This window comes from Salminus brasiliensis, chromosome 14 (genome assembly GCF_030463535.1).
Source record: "Salminus brasiliensis chromosome 14, fSalBra1.hap2, whole genome shotgun sequence".
NCBI lineage: Eukaryota > Metazoa > Chordata > Actinopteri > Characiformes > Bryconidae > Salminus > Salminus brasiliensis.
Window position 1 is genome coordinate 23,374,192 of NC_132891.1, and position 23,494 is coordinate 23,397,685.

The window sequence follows — 23,494 nt, forward strand, 5'->3', positions numbered from 1 at the left end:
CTGTGTGTCAGATATTGAAGACCAGATAATGACCAATACTGACTACTGTTACAGGGTCTGTAATGTACCACAGAGCTTCAAAAGAGGAGTTCAACAAAATCACAGTATTGGGTTGATGCAGAAGACCTTGAGCTCCACCAGGTGGATGTTACAACAGCCTACTTGTATGCACAGATTGATGGAGATCAATGGAACAAGCAGAGGGGTTTAAAAGGCAAACACAGGTGAAAAGGTTTTTTGTAAACTGAATAAGTCACTGTATGCTCTCAAACCATCTGGAAGAACCTGAAACATGATTATCCAGATGAAAATGGCTTTACACAGAACCCAGCTGACCATTGTGTCTATAACAAACACCCTGAAAACAGGAGGATAATACTGAAAATATGGTTTGAGGATCTCATCATTGCTGCCAGAGATAATGACTTACTCATGGAGGTGTAAAAGAGATCAACAATCAAACGATCAAAGTCAGGAAGCAGTAAAGAGGAGTCAAAAGTTCACATCAAAAGCACTAGAACAATTTATTATGTCTGCCAAGGTCAACCCCATGTGAACAAAAGTCACAGTGTAACAAGTAGTGATTCTGTTGATTCTCACAAAGCAGCAGGTAGAATTACTTATGTGAAGAGCCAAAAGGGGGTGGTGGTGGTGGTGGTGGTGGTGGTGGTGGTGGTGGTATCAGAACATCTGAAGTCCTGTTTTTGGATTATTTCAATAGACAAAATATGAAATAACCATTAAAAGAACTGGTGGATGTTTTTATGTTTGGTTATGTTTTCAGTGGGTTTGTGGTGCAGTAAACAAAATAACTCTCTCTCTCTCTCTCTCTCTCTCTCTCTCTCTCTGCATTCCTTTCTTTTTGATTTAAAGACAACTTACAAAGCCGTAATCGTTACAATGTGTACAAGACCTGATCAAAGTTGGACAGTCCGCAAATTGTCACAGTTCATTTGGATCAGACAAGTACAACACTGGACTGCAGTCAAGCATGTAATGAGGTACTTATAGGCTTCATCTGATCATGGACTGTGTTATGATCAGAAAACAAAGTTTTTTTGTAAACTAAAAAGGTCACTGTATGCTCTCAAACCATCTGGAAGAACCTGAAACATGATTATCCAGATTACACAGAACCCAGCTGACCGTTGTGTCTATAACGAACACCCTGAAAACAGGACGATAATACTGAAAATATGGGTTGAGGATCTCATCATTGCTGCCAGAGATAATGACTTAGTCATGGAGGTGAAAAAGAGGTCAACAACATTCAAGATGAAGAATCTAAGAACACAGAACCATTTCCTATATACTAACTTTGATCAAAGTCAGGAAGCAGTAAAGAGGAGTCAAAGGTTCACATCAAAAGCACTAGAACAATTTGGTATGTCTGCCAAGGTCAACCCCATGTGAACAAAAGTCACAGTGTAACAAGTAGTGATTCTGTTGATTCTCACAAAGCAGCAGGTAGAATGACTTATGTCTCTCCACCAGGGGGTGGTGGTGGGATGGTGGTGGTGGCGGTATCAAAATAACACTTAGTGGATGGTTCTCTCTGCATTCCTTTCTTTTTGATTTAAAGACTACTTACAAAGCTGTAATAGTTACAACGTGTACAAGACCTGATCCAAGTTGGACAGTCAGTAAATTGTCACAGTTGGCTCAGACAAGAACACTGGACAGCAGTCAAGCATGTAATGAGGTACTTAAAGGCTTCAACTGATCATGGACTGTGTTACCAGAAGAGTGGAGAGAAACTGAAACTTGAGGGACACAGTGATGCAGATTCAGCATCAAATACAGAAGACAGATGAAGAACAACAGACTCCAGTTTTAGTCCAACTAAAAACTGTCCTCTTACTCTCTGCTCGGTCTACATGTGAAGGAGAATATATGGCACTGACTGCCATTTAACCCTGTATGTTAAAGATATAACACGTCCACGTTAGACACCACTTCATTCGATCATGACTAAATAACTGAACACTGACCCAGATATGAGCCAGAGCAGATATGGTGGCAGATGTTATGACAATACCTGCAACTAAGCTCAAGCTGGAGAAAGTTAAGAGCTTTGTGTTTGGGATGTAAACGGGTAAGTGTTGTGCTGTGGAATGCCATGTACAGTGTGAGAGCAAGTGAGACTCGAATCAACCGATGGGTTACACGCCAACCATTTTACACAGCAATTTACCTAAAGAACTCTTCATAACCTTAAACAGCTGTTTAATAACCACCTCCATACGACATGCTGACAGAGAGAAAGCCTAACCTAGACTCAAAGTGTAAAAAGGAATCTTTGTAGGGAACGACAAGAACAGTCCATCATACCTAGTCTACTATCCAGACACAGAGAAAGTCCTTAAACACAGACTGGTGAAATTTCTTACAGAGTGTCTTACAGAACACCAAACCCAGACTGACCAGTCAATGGCAGATGACTTCCATGAAGAGAGGCGTGTACCCCCATGCTAACAGTTGGTTGCGTTGATCACACTTCAGAAGAGGTTTAAGAGTCTCAAACTGATGTTCAAGATTGCTTGAACAGACATAGCACACGACATCCAAAGAAAGACAGGAAAGCATCACAGTATTTAGCTGACTGTGTCAGATATTGAAGACCAGACACTGACCAATACTGACTACTGTTACAGGTCCTGTAATGTACCACAGAGCTTCAAAGAGGCAAGGTGTTCAACAAAATCAGTTTTGAGCTGAGTGACCTTCAGCTCGACCAGATAGACATTGCAGCAGCCACTCGCACTGATTGATTGAGAGATGTATATGGAGAGTCCTCAAACACAGGCTCGTGAAATTTATTACAGAGAGTGTTACTGAACACCAAACCCAGACTGACCAGGTAATGTCAGCTAATTATGTCCATGGGGAGAGGTGTGTGTCCTCCATGCAAACAGCTAACAGTGGTGATTAGATTCCTGAAGAGGTTCAAAAGTCTCAGACTGATGCTAAAAGACATGGTACACTATTCAAAGAGAGACAGGGCAGCACCTCAGCACTTAGCTAACTGTGTGTCAGATAAAGGCCAGACACTGACCAATACTGACTACTGTTAACGGGTCTGTAATGTACCACAGAGCTTCAAAGAGGTGTTGATGCAGATGACCTTCAGCTCCACCAGATGGACGATACAACAGCCTACTTGCAGGCACCTACTGATGACGACTAAGGATGCACCGATCCGATATTCCAGAGGTATACAGATTATTAATTCAGGAATGATATCGGGAATCGACCGACATGCAAAGTTTATGTATTGGAACTGAAAAGGGATCAGTGCTTCCCTAATGGTGACATGTATATGGATCAAACAGAGGGATCTGAAGGGAAATCAAATACAGGTGAAAAGGTTTTCTGTAAACTGAACAAGTCACTGAATGCTCTCAAACAGTCTGGAAGAACCTGGAACAACATGTTGCCTGATTATCCAGATGAAAATGGCTTTACACAGAACCTAGATGACCACCGGGTCTACAACAAACCCCCTGAAAACAGGGTTAGATGTTCATCATGAAGTACAGTAAGCTAGCTGTGATGCTGTTGGTTATCATGATCACAGGTGTGTATTTATTGTCTGAGGAATAGACTGGCTCCTTTACGAGTGTGTTGCTACAGTATCTGTACATAAAGGCTCTATATAACATGACATTGAGGTCAGAAGACCATCATGAACGCTAAAAGCCTCCAGAGGGAGCGATTCTATGTCCCCCACCAATGTGAAAATCACCCCTAGGCCTTGATTCAGAGCTCTGTATTCACTAGGTTTTGATCAAGTTTCACAGGAACATCGTGAACTAAGGAGCTGATCAGTCAGAACTTCACTGACCGTGACTTCTTTAGGGGCTAGAGATCCTATATTTAACAGCCCAAATTCAATACAGGAGCTGCTTGTACTCGGAAAGCAGAATGAATCTGAATCAATTCTAATAAAGTTGATAAAGAGGATTTTCTGACATTACGATTATAAATCATGCGGGGACACAGACACAGTCTCCATACTGCAGGTTAGTCTGAAACACTATGAGTGACACTGATATATTACTGTTTAATACAAGCAGAGAAATCACAGAATTAATGCTGATAAAATCGAGGAAATCCTCTTAAACTAACCTGACTGGTGGGACTGGGAAGGGCCAGTCAGTCCTGAAGGAGCAGCTTCTCGATGTTCCCGAGAGAACGACGGACCCCAGGCAGCTCGGGTGAACCTCTCTGCGGAAGAGGACCTGCCGCTCCCCAAAGATCTCCCAGAAAAATCAGCGCCGACGCCCCTGTCCGGCAGCCAGCAGAGGAGCGAAGAGCCGGTGAACCTCTCTCTTACTCGTCGGTAGGTGAGCAGGGGGCCGAAGACGATGATCCTGGTGTCTGTCTTTCTCCAAACGGGGCCGAAGCCGCGACGCTGCCGCTAAGGGACGTCCAGGACACGAACACCCGGAAAACAGGAGACCGTGGCGTTGCTCTTTGGGTCCGAGACTTTGAGGAGTTTTACAGTAGAGTCTCCAACAATGAGAGCACCGCCCTGAGGAGCTGTACTCTGCCGGAGCAGGTGAAGGTGAAGGAGAAGAGCTGTGGTGGTGGAGGAGCCCTCGACTTTCCCCAAACCACGCCGACGCTCCCAGACCCTCTCCGGTGCGGGAGCGGATGTGACGAGCCTCGGGGTCTTCCGCTCCGGTAGCGCTGGAACTGAGACCGCCGCGTTGGAGACGTCGCGGGCTGCCTCTGGCCTCGTCTTCCGTTGTGGAACTCGGACTGCCGGTCCAGCTGGACGAGCTCCAAGCTGAGCGTCTGGAGAGCTCGTTCCTCCGCGGTCTCCATGTTCCTCCACAGTCAGACGACGGTCAGTGAGACAGAGGACTGTACAGTAACACAGCCAGCTGCTGTAATCCTCGAGCTCTCTGCTCCCTCAGATCAATAAGACAGAGCTGAGAGTAAAGACTATAAAGGAGAGTCGGTCGCTCGACGCTCTGAGTCGACTCACGTCTCGAACAGCGGTTCAGAGTCTCGCTCAAAATACCGGAGATCACGTGATCGGTGGACCCGAAGCTTCGTTACGTCACTGAAACGCAATCACGTGTCAGTTCCCCGGTCCCGCTGTAGACCCTGAATATAACCTGAAATATGTACTTAAATAAAATATAAATAAATAAAATGAGTGAATCTGATTGACCTTCATTTTAAGAGAAAATAAAACATGAACATCGTTTTTGCTTTGATTTCTACTAGAGTTTAGAAGTCGTCAGCCCTTAAACTCAGGTCTCTAAATGAGTTTAATGAAGTGGAGATTTGGAGTCAGATGAACTTCACACTGTGAGGTATGGCTGTGTCTAACAGTCCGACTGTGTGTCTCTGTATTAATGCGCGTTTTTTTAGAGACAACAAAGGAGTAAAATATTTGTCCTTTCTGGTAAAATGCATCATCTTACAGATATTCCACAAACAATACTAATTAAAAATATAGAGAGCTCTGAGTGAGACACTGAGATCTGCAGAAGAACAAGTGACCTAAAGGAACTAGACCAGGCGGCGGAGGACTACATTTTGAGGACACGCGGATGAAGTTCAGCTCAATCAGGCTGGAGGGAGAAGGTCCGCTATCAGAGAGAGGAGAGTGAGGCTTTATCACCGGGGGAGGAAACTAGTCTGAATCCCAGCACTTCAGTGTATGTAGGCTACAATAATCACTTCCATGATATTAAAATATTCAATAATAAGATAAAGCTCCCATTAGTTTATTGTTGTTGTAGATCGTTAGTTAATTATGAGTCTGTTTTTGTTCAGCAGTTAGAAGATAGTAAATGAATGAAATTAAAACACATTTAGTTCAGAATAAACTGCTTTAAAACCGGTGCAAAGGGAACAAAACTATTGAACTTTTTTGAGAATAGAGGATAGAGGTGAGCTTTAAAGTGTTTCAGGATTCTCCGATCTGTCCAAAGACATTTAGTTATTTCCAGCATTTTTCTTTCTGATGTTGAAACAGTTCTTTCATTGGAGAAATGGTGCTGAGCTGCTAATGCAGGTGAGGGGTCTTCATCTCTGTGAGAGCAGCTTAGCTTGAGGACTAGCTAGCTAGCTAACTACCATGTGTTCAGTGAAAGGTCAGCATTTTTATTAATGGAGACACAAATAACTAAATGTGACTCATACTAAGGGTGTTACGGTAGGAGAAGAGCTGCTACCCCTTTCTAAGGCTTACCTGGTAGGGGTGGCGCCTTTAAGACGCTCGGCTCGTTGTGGGCTCGTAGGAGCTCCGCCTACGAAGTCTCGTGATATTTGCCCAATTCTCGTTTGGGTCATTGTTTGGGGCGCGTGCAGGCAGCGTGAGGAGCTGGTTTGGCTCCGTTAAGACACTTTGCGCATGTAGGCGCTGCTTTAAAAGCTCCGACATCTGCTCCAATTATCGTTTGCTTCATTGCCAGAAACATGTGCAGGTAGCAGGAGGAGAGCTCTGGTTAAAGTTCAGCACAGCTTGGAATTCTTCATTCGGACGGTTTGGAGGATGTGGAGGAGTGAACTGCTGTACAGGTCAGGGAGTCCGGTATGCAGCACTGAAGCCAGATGCAGGTATTTGCTGTTTGCTGGTTTTAGTAGTTGATGCTGGAACGGAGTCACAGTATCTGCTGCTGTTCAGCTCGTGTGAAAGCAGGTGTCTGTTGGTTCTAGTGTGCAGCAGCTTGGACTGCAGTTTTAGTGAGGCTTTGAGAGCTTCATTTTAAATGGATGGTGTCTGTGGCATTGAACCCGGTCTGCAACAGTGAGGCCGAGATACAGGTCCCTACTGTTTGTGTCCAAGTCAGCATGTAGCAAATGTAGAGTCTGCTCGCTAATGCACTTGTCTTTACAGCAAACTCTTACTGACTGCAGCGTGTAGCAGTGCCTGGGGTTTGGGACTGAGTCTGGGTTAGTGAGCAGAGAGCAGAGCTCTAAGGCAGATGCACTAAAGCTTTGGTTACAGGTCTGTAAATGGATGTAATTGACTGGGGGTTTTGGTGGAAGCTGCAGAGCATTAATGTAGAGTGTTTCCTCTTACAGGAGTCGAATCCCCTGCTAGTTTAAATGAATCACTGTTCTTTCCTTCCCCTTTACATGCTTTTATAAATAAGAGTCTTAATCTCATTGTTTTATTGAGTGCCAATATTTTAGACCAGTGTTATCTTTAGATTAGTTGTTTCAATGTACAACCAATTAGTAAATAAAGTAGTAACTCTTTTTTCTTTACTGTAACATCGTACATCAAAGTGAGTAACATGCTTTGGGTCATTGTGGAATGTATAATTCACATGTATTTATAATTTGCTGGTTTTGTAGTGAAGTTTGTAGTGTTCACTTATTTATTGAATTAATTTATTTTATTTTTGTTGTATCTTTAAGTTCTTGTATCTCATTGTGTTTGTTTCATGGTTGTGCTCCTGACTCCCTATATATCCAGTTAAATGGATAATTGGTACTTGAGGTTGTAATACGACACTGTCTTATTTTTACTCATTTTTATGTGCAATAATTTTACATACTGAGTGTTCTAATAAAAGAATATTTTGTGCAAAGTTATCATCTTAATTCACCTCTGGTAATTACATACCAAACCTGAGTGGGAACTGGTGGGATTGGTTAATCTTTTATAACCATTAGATGGTTTGGTAGCTTAATTTAACTTTTTTTTAGTTTATCCCAAGTAATAAAAGGAATGTGTTGTGTGGCCCGGCTAGTAGCAGGGCCTACATAAAGAAAGAAATCAACAGTGAATAGAAAGTCATTTGCATGAAATCATACAGAATTTTCTCTGTGGAGGATATTTCATTATTTTTACTTAGAAAACAAAGCAGGATTTCTCAGCCAGGGAGCTGAAGCACATAGATGAGGATTTTCTTATAAAAATGTGCCTCAGCTCTTTGTCTACTGGATAGGCTTGACTTTGGGCTTAAATTATCTCGCTAATCTGAGAAATCCTGCTTTGTAAAATGCCCCCCAGGAGTGGCTAAATGTTTACATAGGATACATCTGATTTTGTTAGATGAACAGAATTTCTGGACACATTTGATTGTGGCTCTTGGTGTGCAGGTATCCCACCAATGCAGAGTATGTCCAAGTTACCAAAGCTGTGGTGAAGCAATGGTGAAGAGCTCTTTCCTGAGGGATGTTGAGGAGAACAGTTATGTAAGTTTGTTTAAGAACGATTTTATTATGGTTGATCACAAAAGAGTAGTTGGTGTAATATTGGTGGAGAGATTTGAGTAATTCTCTTTTTTTTTTTGTTGGGACTGATAACTTATGGTATCTTTGATGAAGGGATCATGCATTGTTGGAGAGGATGCTACGTCTGAGGCCCACATTGAGGTATCGCATGAGAAGTACAGGGAGACACAACCTGATTTGTTGATTGTGAAGGACCACATGAAGAAGGCCTTTGAAGACTTTTGGAAGATTCTCAGGGGTAAGTGGAATAAAGTAATGGGGAAAAACAGCAGAGCCATCAAATGTGATGTGATGAACCAACTTCATATGAATAGTTGTGTCTTTTAAAGTCGTTTTTTTACTTTTCACTACTGCCTTCATCATTACACTTCATCATAATGAAGTTGTGTATTTGCTGCTTTTGTCTTGCAGTGTATGATGAGGTTGATGCCATCCATCCTGTGATGGGGAACATTTGTCACCGCTTCAGCTGCAACAGTGCTTGGAGTTTTCTTCTAAAGGACTCCTAGGTGATCTTCAAGAGATGCTCAGTAAAAGTGTAAGCACACTATTTTCATCTCCACCAGCAGACCTACAGAAGACTCTTAAATTCAGTGCTGCTCTCAGAGGTGTACAGGTTCAAGGGAAGGTTCTTCAGTGTTTGTCTAATATTACACTAAATTCTGTAAGTATTCTCTTGATGTTGGTGTAATGGGCCGTCTGCATACTGAAGTGGTTCCATTGTTTTGGAAAGTCACCTACTTAGTAAACATAGGTGCTGTGTGGGTTCTGTGTGGTAAAATGTTCTGGTTATATTCTGGTTTCTGGTGTTTTTCTTTTTAATAAGTCTGATATTCTCTTATATAAGTGGAACCTACATTTTGCCTTGTCAGGATGAAATGTTTTTTTTAGCTGGTTTAATAAAACCTTTTTACTTATTTTCCTTGTCTTGTTTGTTAATGTCATATTGTAATTTCTTTTAATTATATCTTCATTAACATTGTTAATTGTGTTTCTATTTCTTTTGCTCTTTCATTTAATGCTAAAGTTTAGTATATTTACTAGTTAATTTCTATAAATAAACAGTATCGGACATTTTTAACACGGGTGGATATTTCTGGTACTCTTTACTCACTATAGGGTCCAGAATGGCTTGTCACTAGGGTGGTGCCTCTAAAAGCACATGCTCGTACCTTTTGGAGAGAGGATACAGCTGTACCATAGTTTAAAGGTGCATTTTAGCCTCTTGGGGAACTTAATAGTACTTGTGCTAAAAGGTGTCTCTATAGTACCTCACTTGGGTACAGCTGCAGCAAAAAGCCTTTGTACTCTCTTAACCCTCCTGTTATGTTCATTGGTCAGGGACAGCAATGGTGTTCCAGGGTCAATTTGACCCAGTGCATGTTTAATTGTCCAAAAGATGTGTGAAGCCAAAAAAAATCCTAACAAGCAGTGTGAATGTTTAATTACTAACTCAATTACTAATTATTCTATCCATATTAAGTGCAATGGTGTTCCTTACCTCTTACAGGTAATGGTTCAATTAGGATAATTTACAAATTTAAAAAAAAAAAAAAAAAAAAAAAAGTTCAAACTGTTCTTGATTACCAGCAGCTCAGCAGGAAGTTCAGCTCTGTTCTTTCGGACAGTTCAGACCACTTTCTCTTTAGAAGCTCTTGACCCAAATTGTAGTTTGTGACAAATTGTCACAGGTTATGTTGTGCTCCCTAAGACCCTGTGCCGTGTCGAGCACGACCCTTGTGCCCTGATTCTTCTCTGGGGCTCCTCCAACCGGCTTTTCAGTGTAAACCTGCATGTTCAGTGCATCACATGCTGCCCAGATCTTCAGAGAAATCTTTTATGTTTTCTGCAGACAGATACTTTAAACTATTTTTCCTAGATCTTCAAACTTTTAAAATGGGTAAATTTTTGACCCGTAACATAACAGGAGGGTTAAGTCCAAAATATTCGTAGTGTGCATGTGCGCTATATAAGGGAGCCCTCAACTGAATAAACAATAGAAACACCTATATCCGTATGCTGTTCATCAACTAGTGCTACGCCTCCAAAACGGTCATCCCCACCAGACCTGGATATCAACACCTGCATTTGTAATTGGGTCTTGGGACATCCTAATAAAAAAGACCCCAGTATGTGCGGTTGTGTAGTTCTGTGTCCTCCAGGCTCTCTGTGACAGTGGAGTACGGCAGCTCCTCTGTGACAGACTGAGGCTCTGCAAAATGCTCAGGACATCACATCTGGTACAAGGTCCCCTTCCATGAGAGATGTTCCGCAGCAGCACTGAGTGTGGAAGGAGATTGCAGCGTCATTAGGGACACCTTTCACCCCAGCCACACACTGTATAACCACCTACCAGCCAGGAGGAGATGAACAAACCAGTGAGATGAGACTGTCAGTGTTTGTGTTGTAATATTTCACATTAAAATATTCAAATCTAGGACTGTCTACTTAATCTGCCTCGGCACGTGTAAAGCCATCACTAGACAATATGACCGGAACGACTTTCTCTCATTTCTTGGAAAAGTCGTCTTTGTGAAAATCGGCAGTAGTTTAGTGTTCTGATGGACTTTAGTTTAGTTCATGAAGTAATGTGAGGGAAAGGACACTCTCCCTCTCTATGGAGTTCACTTTTATAAAGCAAAAACACACAACGGCTTCTGCACTCGAGAGTCTAATACAGTGTCTTTAATATTCAGCCTCCAATCACTCACTGTTAAGGGCACAGAAGCTGTTCACTCGAATAGAAGAGTGCACTTCTATACAGTGAGAAGGAATCCCTTTGGAATTGACCTCATGGATGGAGCTTGGATGTCACCTTGTGGTCAAACTGATAAACTGCAAGAGTTATAAATAGATGCACATATTGACAAAATCTGAATACATTGAATACATTAAAAATCTGTTTTAACAGCTTTTAGCGGTTGAGGCTTTTTAACAAAACTGTAAAATAAAGTAATCTTTATTGACAAAAGCAGAATCTTCTGCAATTTAACAAAGACTTTAGTTATGCTGATCTATCTCTGCCAAATACATCAAATACTGTCAATAATGCATTTAAAAATTAAGAACTGCTAGGAAATATGTGCACAAAGATTATCAACCCTATAAGACGGTATAAATGATATTTGAACAGATTTGAACTTTGACTTTATTGATGCATTTGATTCATTTAAAGACTGATCTCTTCATTAAGTGAATTTAATTTTCTGTGTAAAACCACAGAGTCGAATTTTAAAAAGTTATTACCTGTGATTTATTCTTACATTTCTAATATTTAAATCAAGCATAAATGACCCATCCCCACATTCCCCAATACACACATAAAGGTATTACAGTCCAGCTGTGCAACATGTTGGGTGCAGATTCCTACCAGAGCCCCACAGATAGAAAATGATGACCCACCAGTTACAGCAGACATATGACTCTCCCATCATAAAGCTATGAACTCTGCAAGTGTTTCTGGTTCCGGTGGACAGGTCGTACGCTCGCTCACCTGCTGTTTGTTTGTTTGCTCTCTTATTACTTGAAAATAATACTTGTTTCTCCTAGTCCTTAGTTAATATTCCTTCATCTTTGCTTTTGCTTATTTCTCTTAACTAGTTGGTGTTGTAATCTTCGTGCCAACTGTGACCTCTTACTTCACGTTCCTTCATCTCACCATCCATCGATTGTGTTTCTATGTGTTTGTTTACCTCAAGGAACATGGTGACCGCAGAGGAACGTGCTCTTCAGACGCTCAGCAAGGAGCTTGCACTGCTGGACCAGCAGATCCAGTGGCTGTTGGAGAAGCAGGCCGAGCTCCACAAACAGAAGACGAGCGGGTAGGTGTTGCCTGGCGCCTTTCCTTGGTGCTGCAGAAGCCTGTTGCCGTCGGCACCGTGGTTCTCCACAATGGAACGAACAGCGTCTCCTCCCGAGGCAGCTGAAGGAGCACTACGGCACACTTCTGGACACTGTCCGGAAGAAGACAGACACCAGGATCATCATCTCCGGCCCCATGCCCACGTATGGTCAAGAGTGAGACATTCTGCCGACTCTCCACTGCTCCACTGCGGCTCTACCCAGTCATACCACTCAGGTAAGTGTTTCACTCTGCCATGTCTTGGATGGTGTGGGAAATAGTAATTTACCAGTATCACTCTCATATAGCTTATCAGATAAACCCTGCAGTATTGAGACTGTGTCTGTCCCTTATATAATCCGCAATCGTAGACGTTCAAAAATCAGTTTTAATGACTCGATCAGAATCAACGTTAGCGCTTCGTGATGTCCGAGTACTAGCAACTCCTGCATTAAGTTTGGGCTGTTAAACATACGGTCTCTAGCACGTAAAGCCGTCATTGTCAATGAAATTCTTATTGTAAACCCCCTCATTTCACTGTGTCTCTGTGAAACGTGGGTTAAACCTAATGAATTATTGCTGTGAATGAATCGACTACCCCAGGCTTTAACTACTGCAGTTATCCACTCAGGTCTGGTCGTGGCGGCGGCGTAGCCACAATCTATGATTCAGTTCTAGGCATAATCCTAAACTCAGGTTATGAAGCTAAATCGTTTGAAGTGCTTAGTCTTAAAGTGGCAGGCTTTTCTCCGGCTTCTAGAAAGCAGCTCTCTTTTCTGCTTATTACAGTCTGTCGTCCTCCTGGACCTTATACAGACTTTCTTAGTGAAATTGCTGACTTCTTTTCAGAAGTAGCTGTCTCTACTGATAAGGCTTTGATTGTTGGAGATTTCAATATTCACTTTGAAAAGACTCAGGACCCCCTTAGAACTGGGTTTAAATCAATCTTAGATGCTTTGGGATTTATTCAAAATGTTATAGGTCCAACTCATAGATATAGGTCCAACCATACACTAGACCTAGTTCTGACCCTGCGTATTGAAACAGAACATTTAGTAAGCATTTCTCAGCCTGACTCCATTTCTGACCATTACCTAATCATGTTTGTAGTCTTAAACCAGGATATCCACCTGACGCCTCGCTTTATGAGCAAACGTACCATAACAATGTCTACAGCTAGTGTATTTATAAATAACCTTCCAGATTTAACCATCTCCAGCCCATCTTATCATATAGATCTTGAGCATGAAACAGATGATCTGCTGTCTGTGCTCCGCTTTAATCTTGACAATGTTGCGTCAATTAAGATCAAACAAATTAGGGAGAGAAAGCTAGCGCCTTGGTGTAATGACCATACGCATACTCTCTATGGCTTGAATGGCATCATAGTCATGCGGAATACAAAAAAGCTTTAATTAAAGCCAAATCGTCATAAATCACATCTCTAATATACAATAACAAAAATATCCCCAGATTCCTTTTTAATACTGTGAATAAACTCACCAGCAGTCACAGACAAACTAACTCAGCCATTCCTGCTGACATTAGCAGGATAAAATTGAGAACATTGGACTAAAAATTCATAGTCAGTCCCTGACCACTGCAGTGAATGTTGATGAATGGTGCACCAGCTTTAATGCACACTCTGAATACTCTGAATAGCCTATTAAAGTCATCCTGTGTACTAGATCCTGTTCCAACACAGTTGTTTAAACAGGTTCTGCCTAGGGTTATACAATCAGTACTGGCCATAGTTAACTCTTCCCTCAACATTGGCTACATACCTAAATCCTTTAATTCAGCAATCATAAAGCCTGTTCTCAAAAAACCTAACCTCGACCCCAATGAGCTTGGTAATTATACACCAATCTCAAATCTCCCCTTCATAGCCAAGGTCCTAGAAAAAGCAGTGTTTCTGCTGCTGTGCACAACAGTAGCATTTACAAGGTCTTTCAGTCTGGATTTAGACCCAACCACAGCACTGAAACAGCGTTACTAAGAGCCACAAATGACCTCCTCGTTTCATTTGATAGAGGCTGCACTACTATTCTTGTGCTGCTTGACCTTAGTGCTGCCTTTGACACCGTAGATCATCCAATTCTGCTTGACAGGCTTGAAAATACTGTAGGAATTAAATGATCTGCACTCTGCACTGCATCTCATGTGGAATTTGTACAACATACAAAGAAACCCAGAAGGAGGTCCTCGAGAGATGGTCAGCTCTGGTCACTGAGAGACAGCTAACCAGTCACACAAGTCATGTCAGATTTACTGTATATATCCTATTCAAGTGTTATTTAATGTCTGTCCTTGTTTCCTCAGATTAGGACACGGTTAAAGAGAGTCATCAGAAGACCTTTTCCGCTCTTTTATCAGACTACTTAATGGTCTGGTCCTAAAGAATGCTGAAGGTGAACTAAGCAGCAGCCATGAATGAGGACAAGCCGGCTCTCATCTGCATTTTGGACTGCCCTGAGAAATATGTCAGTGAATAACTCTGATAATATCCTGTAGAACAACTGCAGCTTAGCTTGGTCTGCCACACTCAGAAGATCCAGATCTCAAATTTCATCAGGATGTCTGATGTGAGCCTGTACCTGTTTTTGTGAGGCTAAACTGTGGTGCATGTATAGATTTGAACATATACTTGTGATGCAGGTATGCTGTGGGTCCTGTGAATAATGATTTCTTTTTATTAATTATAGAAACTATAGAGGAGCATTACTGAGAAGTCCTGGACATGTCCCTGTTCATTAAATCAGGGCTTTGTTCTATAGGTTGTACACTGGCAGTAATGAGTTAACTGAGCTCATCAGTTCAGTGATCAGAAATCCATTCTCTCTCCATTAGCAGAACTGATCAGACTGATCAGCTGCTCCTCAAACCATTGATGAGTTGGATCAGCTGTGCTTAAGCAAAGAGAGCTGGAAAGTAAGCAGGGAGGGTTGCTTCAATGAGTGGAGTTGGGAATCATCAGTCTAGGCTTATGACAGAGTTTTGGCCTCATAGAGTAAAGCCTTGTCCTTCTAGACTAAATGGAAACTCAGTTGTTTCTGATGTGGACATGAAGCGGACTTACTGAGAAGCAGTGCACTGTAAAAAGTGGGACTGGGGTTCATTAATATTTACTAAATAATTAAAAGTTACCAACACATAATAAATTAAGAATATATGTAGTTTAAAATCAAATCAAGTTTTTAATGTTTTTATTAATTGTATTTTACACAAATTTTATAAATATTGAATTTGGGGTTTCATTAGTTGTCAGTTATAACCATTAAAATTAAAAGAAATAAACACTTGAAATATATCAGTCTGTGTGTAATGAATGAATATAATATACAAGTTTACCTTTTTGAATGGAATTGAAATAAACTTTTTCAAAATATTCTAATTTTATGACCAGCACCTGTACATGACTCAACTGAAGATGTTCAGAAATCAGGTTCTGAATCTTCTTGCTGTGCTTCTTGATTCAAACTGCCTTCAGAACACCCACTGCTCCTGATTTAGTCCCAGAGACGAGCTTCATTGGTGGAGAGACCTCCCTGCTGTTCCATGGCCTCAGTATGGATCACTCTCCGGTCCTCTGGTCCTGGGCTGGTCAGTGTCTATGGGAGAAGATCCGCTGCCCAACAGAGTGTGGACGTTCTGGTTTGTATCACTGAGGCCACCGGGACAAGCTTCACCCTCCACATTGAACTGGACACCAGTAGAGAGTTGATGCCTGAGGTGTAGAACATTCAACCACTGCACTTTTTTCAGGGTTGTCTGAGAGTAACCTACTTTCAAACCTACCAAGCGTTTCACTTAACTTACACTATAAGTCCAAATATTTGTGGACAACCTTTCTAAACAATGCTTTCAGCTACTTTATGTTGCACCCATTGCTGACACAGATGTGCAAATGCACACACACACACACAGCTTGTCTAGCCCCTGTAGGTTAGATTGAGCTGTGGAGCAGTGGAACTGTGTTTTCTGAAATGATGGATGGTGCTTCATCCAAAACTTTAGAGATAGGTTGGAGAGTTGGGGATGATTAGGTGGGGTGATCAACCAATATATTGACCTCACTAAAGCTGTTGTCGCAGAATGCAATCAAATCCACCAGGTAACCATAATTGGTTCATATCTGGTTTAAAAAATAATTGTTTAAATAACAGGAAAATAGGAACCTTGGCATCGCTGTCCAGACCTTCAGCTCCTTATGGATGATGAGTACCACAATCTGCTCCTCAATGGTTGTTTTACCAACAGCAAGATTTATTTGGGAACATCTCCTACAGAAATTATACATTTATCTTCTGAGGTGTGTTTTTATGAAATTTAGATAAATATTTTAAAATGTACATAATTATTAAATATTCATATTTTAGTTTCAGGGTTTGAGAAATCGTTTGTCTGCAGGTCAGGGCGGCCTCATTACTATGCTCCTCCCTCATTGAATACACTTCTCCTTCAGATCAGAGGTAGTAAAGCTCCTCTGTAGATGTAGATTTAGTACCAAAAACAACCAGTTTAAGAAACAGATCAGCAACATTCATATATGACTCAACTGAAGATGTTCAGAAATCAGGTTCTGAATAACACTTGATTTAGACTTCCGTTAGTCCACCCACTATTTCTGACTCAGCCTGAGACGAGCTCCGCTGGTGGAGAGACCTCTGTGCTGATCCATGGCCTCTTCAGCCTTTACTGAGAGACAGACAAACAGAGACATTATCAGGCTGACAAATGAGTGCTTCCCTAACTCAACTAAAATCTTTTATAGTGACTTTTATTATGAAGTATACAATATTCACATTCAAATACAGAATATATAAACATATACACTATTTTACACTATTATGCACGATCTGTTCCAAATAAACATATTTACATATAAGCTCTTATAGTGAGTCTGTAGTAAAACAAATAAGGTTATATTACAGGATATAAACAACATATATTATTGTACGATTCCAAATATACCAATTTTACATATTTTCCCTGATGTTTATATAATTTCCATATAATATTCCATATAATTACCAACTGTTCAGATTCTAATATTACTAATATTACTGTTTTTATGTCATTACTTTACAGAACAAACCAGACAGAATATCTGCTGTAGGGGTGCGACAATTAATCGACTTAGTCTACAAAAATCAATGACCCAATTAGTACATTAGTATTTAATAGTCGTTTAGTTGTTGACGTTACCACGCATATTTCTTGTGCTAACTAGGACTGTTCGTACATGGATCACATGTTCTGGTGAGTTTCACTTACTTGTCAAAGCATGCTACCATAGTGTAGATTTATTGGACCATGTATGTGACACAGATGTCATTGGTCAACGGTAGTTGTGAATACTGATGGAGCAAAATTCATTTTAGTTTGTGTATATGGGAATAACAGTACAGCGATTAACCAAATATTTGAAGCAGACCTTTGTAGGAAGATAAGTAATAAAGTAATGGAAGGTAAAATACTCGACAGATCAGGTTGTTATAGGAGAAGACTTTAATGTAGTTCCAGACGGCTCAGTTGACCGTCCTCCCTCTAGAGGGCAGAATCATCTTTTTGATTATATTTTCAATAACTTGTCCTCCAACAGTCTGTCAGATTAGTATTGGAGACTAAGAAACCCCAATGCCAGACAGTACACCTGGTTTAATGCTTCCAATAACGGTCAGTGTTCAAGGCTACACTACTGGTTAATCCCTCACAATGTGACAGATAGTATTTTAAGCTGTGAAATTTCAGCATCTCCTTTAACTGATCACTGTTCAGTTACCTTGTTCCTCTCTTGGGAATAAATGTAAATCACCTTTGAATTCAATTTGGAAATTTAATAGTAACCTTTTGCTTAATTGAAGATATTTCACTACTGGAAATTTCACATCTGAACAAATGGGAGTGGTTTAAATGCAATGTCAGGGCAGCAGCAATTAAGATAGTATGCTTCTAAACAGATGAGGGCCCAACAATCCCAACAGACACAGACTCGTTTAGCATTGATTATGTAGTGAATATGGGTTGAATGCAGTCACTCTGACGCCCACTTTCCAGAGTGTGTGAAAGTGTGTAAAAAAGAAAGAAGAGAGAGACATTTTTAGGTAAAATAAAGTTAATTTTATTATTTTATTAATGAGAATTATTTCAGTGGTATATTAATTTAATTTAGAAAATATCAAATTGCCATTAACTTGTATTAAAGGACAGAAACAGTCATTGTAGGAAATGAAACTAGACGCTAGGTGGCAGCATGGAGTCAGGAGTCAAATGCTTCAACAGCACTGAACTGTGTTAATACTCTGAAAAGCTTCTCAGTGACCATCTCTACACCAAAGCTGCTCAAGTCCTTCTAATAAGGAGAGGATGTAGTTTGTACTCTATCTTCATTGATGGCAGAGACGCCTGTATGATAATCAGTATGCAGACGATGGCGGTCCGGTCGAGTTGTGCAGCCTTGTGTTTATTTATAAAGGTAAATGTGCCTAAATAAACCAGTAGGTGGGATATTTCTACAGGCTAAAAGCATCTTATCAGAGAATGCTTCCAGCAGAAGTATATGAGAGATATAGTGTTAGTGACTATATGACAGTAATAATAATGAGGTAACAGAGGTGATAAGAAATCGTTTTTTATTACTTTTATTTTTTTAATCACAGTTTACACTTTTACACTCTAGCAAATATTAACAGTAAGCTGAGATTGCATGAAGCAACGAGAAAAATTATCATGAAAAACACATGAAAACTGTAAAAATGATTGGTCCACGCACGCGCAGAATCGACTCAAACAGAGCTAGTTGTGCGCTAATGGCGCCCCCTGTGGAGAGTCTTAAGCTCGCGGGAGCCATTACAGCACAGTGTGTAATAAAGACTGAATAAACATTTCTAAAGAATTTCATTTTTAAAGCATAAAGGAAAATTATATCACTCTTCAGTGTAAATTAGACCTTCCAGCAGTAAATATTGACTCAGCTTCTAGTTTAAGGAAACAGTGGCGTAGGGTTCAATTAAACTCCTCACACCACCCAACCTAACCCCTCATATGAGACGTATTTTATGTTAAATTAAATATAGGAAATGTTACACAAGGAATGACAACAAATATTTACCATCTCACCTTAAATGTCACGAGAAGCCCCAGGAAGCGAGTCTTTATACAAGGAAGCTGTTACTGACATATAATGATCGCTAGATGGCGATTCTTCCACGCGTCATTCAGTTGGGTGTAGAGACTCTCGATATGCCGGGTGAGTTTAAACTGTTCACTGGACGTTCAAAAATAATATTATTATAATTAAAAGATATTAAATAATAATAGTAATAATAATAATAATAAGGACTTCCTGTTTGTTTCTGTTCATTTGTGTTGATTCATTGTTCATGTGTTTCACCTGGGACTGGGAGTACTAAAGGAGCGTAGTTCCCTTTGTTCACTGCCGTGAATTGACTCTACTGGAATCCCTGTGACGCTCGGGGATTCCACACACGTTACCGCCGTGTTCAGGTCAGCTCTAGTTTTGCGGCCCATGTTTAGGAGAGATTCTCAATCCAACTCTGAGGCAAGCCAGGTACGTTCGCTTCCTGCTCAGGTTTCATGGTGACCCAAGTTCTAGGCAGTAGGTTCAGATTAGGTTGGCCTTGTTTTCTGGTCTGGCAGCTGGTTCCCCAGCTACCTTTGTTTGTACACAGAGCTCGGCTCTGTCCTTAGTTTTGTATCTCCCCCCTCTGCCCAAGCGAGGCTTGTGGCTTTGTGTTTATACCCCTTTAGTTCTCCCCCTCGTTTCACTCTCGTTTAGCTCCCTGCTCCTCCCAGCCCCAGGTTTTTTTTTTTGCCATCTGATTTGTTGCGTTTTGGTTCTGTTCATGGTTTTGCCCATGTTGCTGCACTTTGTTTTTCGGATTCCGTTGTTTTGTATTCGGTTAATAAAGTATCTTGCTTCGATTTCCATCTCTGCGAGTGTTCATCCCTTCAGGTCTGGCCAGGAAAAAATCCAGGAAATCAGATGGTAGAATTTTGAAAGAATTTATTTGTAAATTATGGTGGAAAATAAGTATTTGGTCACAAACAAGCAAGATTTCTGGCTCTGACAGGCCTGTAACTTCTTCTTTAGGAAGCTCTTCTGTCCTCCACTCGTTACCTGTATTAATGCCACCTGTTTGACCTTGTTATCTGTATAAAAGAAGCCTGTCCACAGCCTCAAACAGTCAGACTCCAAACCTAACCATGGACAAGACCAACATTAGATAAACATTAGAGCTTAGAATGTTGGGCTGATTTAAATACAATCAGGGTCATAAGTATTTGGACAGTGACTGAATGTGTGGTATTTAGCTTCAGTACACCACCTCAGGGGATCTGAAAAAAGTAGTCACACCTTGGCATCGCCTTCCACACTTTCAGCTTCCTCTGGTTTTTCTGTTCTTTCTGTCATTAGCAGTGCAAGCTGTTGTAGGAACCCGTGTGATGAGTATCACAGATCTGCTCCTCAAGGGTTGTTTTAACAACAGCAAGATTTATTTCCTATAGAGATGGTACATTTATCCTCTGAGGTGTATTTTTAATAAATTTGTCTAATATTTTTAACTGTACATAATTATTAAATATACATATTTTAGTTTCAGGATTTGAGGAATCGTTCCTCTGCAGGTCAGTACGGCCTCAGGAGGAAACTAGTACCTACTAGACGGCTGAAGTACTTGGAGGAAGCCTCTGCATTAGTTGATGTCATCACTCATGTTTCTCGCACTAACCAGGTTTGTGCGTGGATCACGTTTCCTGTCAATGTTACCATAGTGTATATTTACAGGTAAAGCTGCCTAAATACACCAGTAAGTAGGAAATGATGATAGACTAAAATCATTATATGAGAGAACGCTCCCAGCAGGAGAGTGTAAATCACCATGTCAGTGTAAATATGAGCTAATAGAGGTAATAAGAAATCATTTTATATATTTATATATATTAACACCCAAGTAAATCCTCAGATTCAGAGATATATAGTAATGAAGTAGAACTACTTCAGTACTGTACTTAAGTACTAAAATACTGTATCTGTATCTACTGGAGGATTATTTTATCTCCTACTTCCACTTTTACTTCACTACATATTTTGGATGAGTTTAATACTTTTACTCTGTTAGATGTTTATGTGCTGCAGCTGCAGTGAGGACACTAACGCTAGAGCTCTGTAGTTTATTCCGAGATGGAAGAACCACTAGAAGAAACACCACCTTCCCCACCTTCAAATACTCGTATGTGGCCGAATGGCTAGAGATCTTTTAGCTGTAGTCTAGTTTACAGAGAGTGAAGCTCAGGGTTTTAAGCTGCTCTCCTCACTGCTTTTACAGATGAAACTCTTGTATGTGGCAGGTTGAGTCAGTTTTGTTCAGCTTTCTCTCTTTTGGGCGAGTTTGTTTAGAGAGTTAACTGAAGACTCGTGTTCATGAACTCCGTCTTCTACAGTTCTGTCCTTCTACTACAGCCAGAGGAACTGTGACAGTCCTTACGTCTGAGCATTTGAAATAATAAAAACAGTGATACTCAGACTTTTGACTGCTTTCTGTAAGAACTACAGAACACAAAACTGTACTTTTACTTTCAGTACTTAAGTGGAAGTACATAAGTATTGCATGTAGTTACTTAAGTCTGGAGCTTAAAGACACTTCTGCTTCTACTCAAGTCACTTTTTTGATAGAGCACTTGTACTTTTACTCAAGTCTGGGTCTCTAGTACTTTCTACATGTCTGCTGAGATTGTATTTTGCATGTGAGAAAAACAGATTTATCATAAAAAACACATGAAAGCATTTGTTGGTGGATTGTGGGTCCGCGCTTGCGCAGATCACATTTGGATGGGTAGCACAAATCGGCAGAACACCAGTCTTCTGCGGAATGGCTGAGGAGAGGTGCGTACAGCTTGAGCTCTAGTTCTTAAACTGTTTAAAGAGTTAAAACTCATGATATGCTTAAAAGAAGAGAAAGCTTTAGTGAAAGCAGACTCGTTTAGCATTGATTATGAATTGAGTGTCAGACTTCATGTTGAGTCTACAGGCTTCATGTTCAAGGACTTTTACGTTGACACTCGATTCCTGTTATCATGTTCTGATTTGGGTCACCTGAGAGCTGGGGTACAAAAGGGGAGCAAACGCCAAGGTCTGGGCCGAGAATTACTCTTGCGACGTCAAGCGTTATGTTGGCCTCACGTTCATGAGACTTCTAGGAGAGTCTACGGGTTTCGGTAGTGTATGCTCTATCGGAGCTGATTCAGAAGGAGTTCGCTGTCTGGTTCACTGGTTGGTCGCCAGTAAGAGTCGGCGTCCGGTTTCCTTGCACTCTAGTCACGTAAGTTTATCAGCGCCTGACGAGCGCGGTTTGGGTTCCTGTACCTAAAGGTGCACGTATTTGTCACTGTACAGTGTACACAAATGTGTCCTCCGCATTTAACCCATTTGGTAGTGAACACACACTCACACGCACACATGTGTTAGGGGCAGTGAGTACACACACACACACCCAGAGCGGTGGGCAGCCAACTCCAGCGCCCGGGGAGCAGAGAGGGTAAAGGGCCTTGCTCAAGGGACCAACAGTGGCAGCTTGCCGAGCCCGGGAATCGAACCCACAACCCTGTTATCGATATCCCGGCGCTCTAACCGCTGAGCCACCACTGCCCCCACAAAAAGATTGGACGCTTCACGATTTTGCGTGTCATCCTTGCGCAGGGCCATGCTAATCTTCTCTGTATCGTTCCAATTTTAGTATATGTGCTGCCGTAGCAAGCTTCCCCCCTCCGTTAGGTTGGCCCAGCCTCGCGTTGCTCCCTGGCTGCCTACCAGCCTCAGGTGGCCTTCAGGTTTTGCCCGCATTAGTTTGTCACGTTTGTCTTGTTTATCCCTCTCTGTTATTGCTGCACTCTTGTGTTTTCCCCTGTTTATTTGATTAAAACGTTATCATGCATCGCACCGTCCCTGCGAGTGTTCACCCGTCCATGTCTAGCTTAGCCAGCATGACAGTGAGTATCGGTTGAATGCAGTGGATTAAGGTTTGGCCTCTATGCAACCTTAATATCTTGTACAGAAATGGTCAACTTATATGTAAAAATAAATAGTAATATTTTAAACTGTGCAAAATAATTAATAATAATAATTAAACATTTGAATTTTAGTTTCAGAATTCAAGAAATCATTCCTCTGCAGACCAGTACAGCTTTAGAAGGACAATAGCACCTACAAAACGGCTGACTTGGAGGAAATGTCTGCATTAGAGCTGCTACATCGAATCTATAAAATTGATAATAATCGATTATTAAAAGTGTGCTTCAACAGGCGTGTTTAAAGCTGTACACTGGAAATCAAAATTAGAGAACAATGTATGAACACTTGATTTTTGCAGAAATAATGCAATCTTCATTGGTCAACATTTGAAGGATTTTTGTTAGGGATAT

General features: G+C 41.0%; 1 long non-coding RNA gene and 1 other non-coding gene across 2 annotated transcripts; one reads left to right on the top strand and one right to left on the bottom strand.

The window, feature by feature from the left end:
• Window positions 1-6,504: 6,504 nt before the first annotated feature.
• LOC140576917 (uncharacterized) lies at window positions 6,505-8,372 on the top strand. Its single transcript, XR_011981761.1, has 3 exons — window positions 6,505-6,579; window positions 8,074-8,169; window positions 8,302-8,372. It is a non-coding gene; the product is annotated as an uncharacterized lncRNA (long non-coding RNA).
• Window positions 8,373-22,727: 14,355 nt separating this feature from the next.
• On the bottom strand, window positions 22,728-22,829 carry LOC140534970 (U6 spliceosomal RNA). The gene has a single exon (XR_011977510.1). It is a non-coding gene; the product is annotated as a U6 spliceosomal RNA (small nuclear RNA).
• Between the last annotated feature and the right edge of the window lie 665 nt (window positions 22,830-23,494).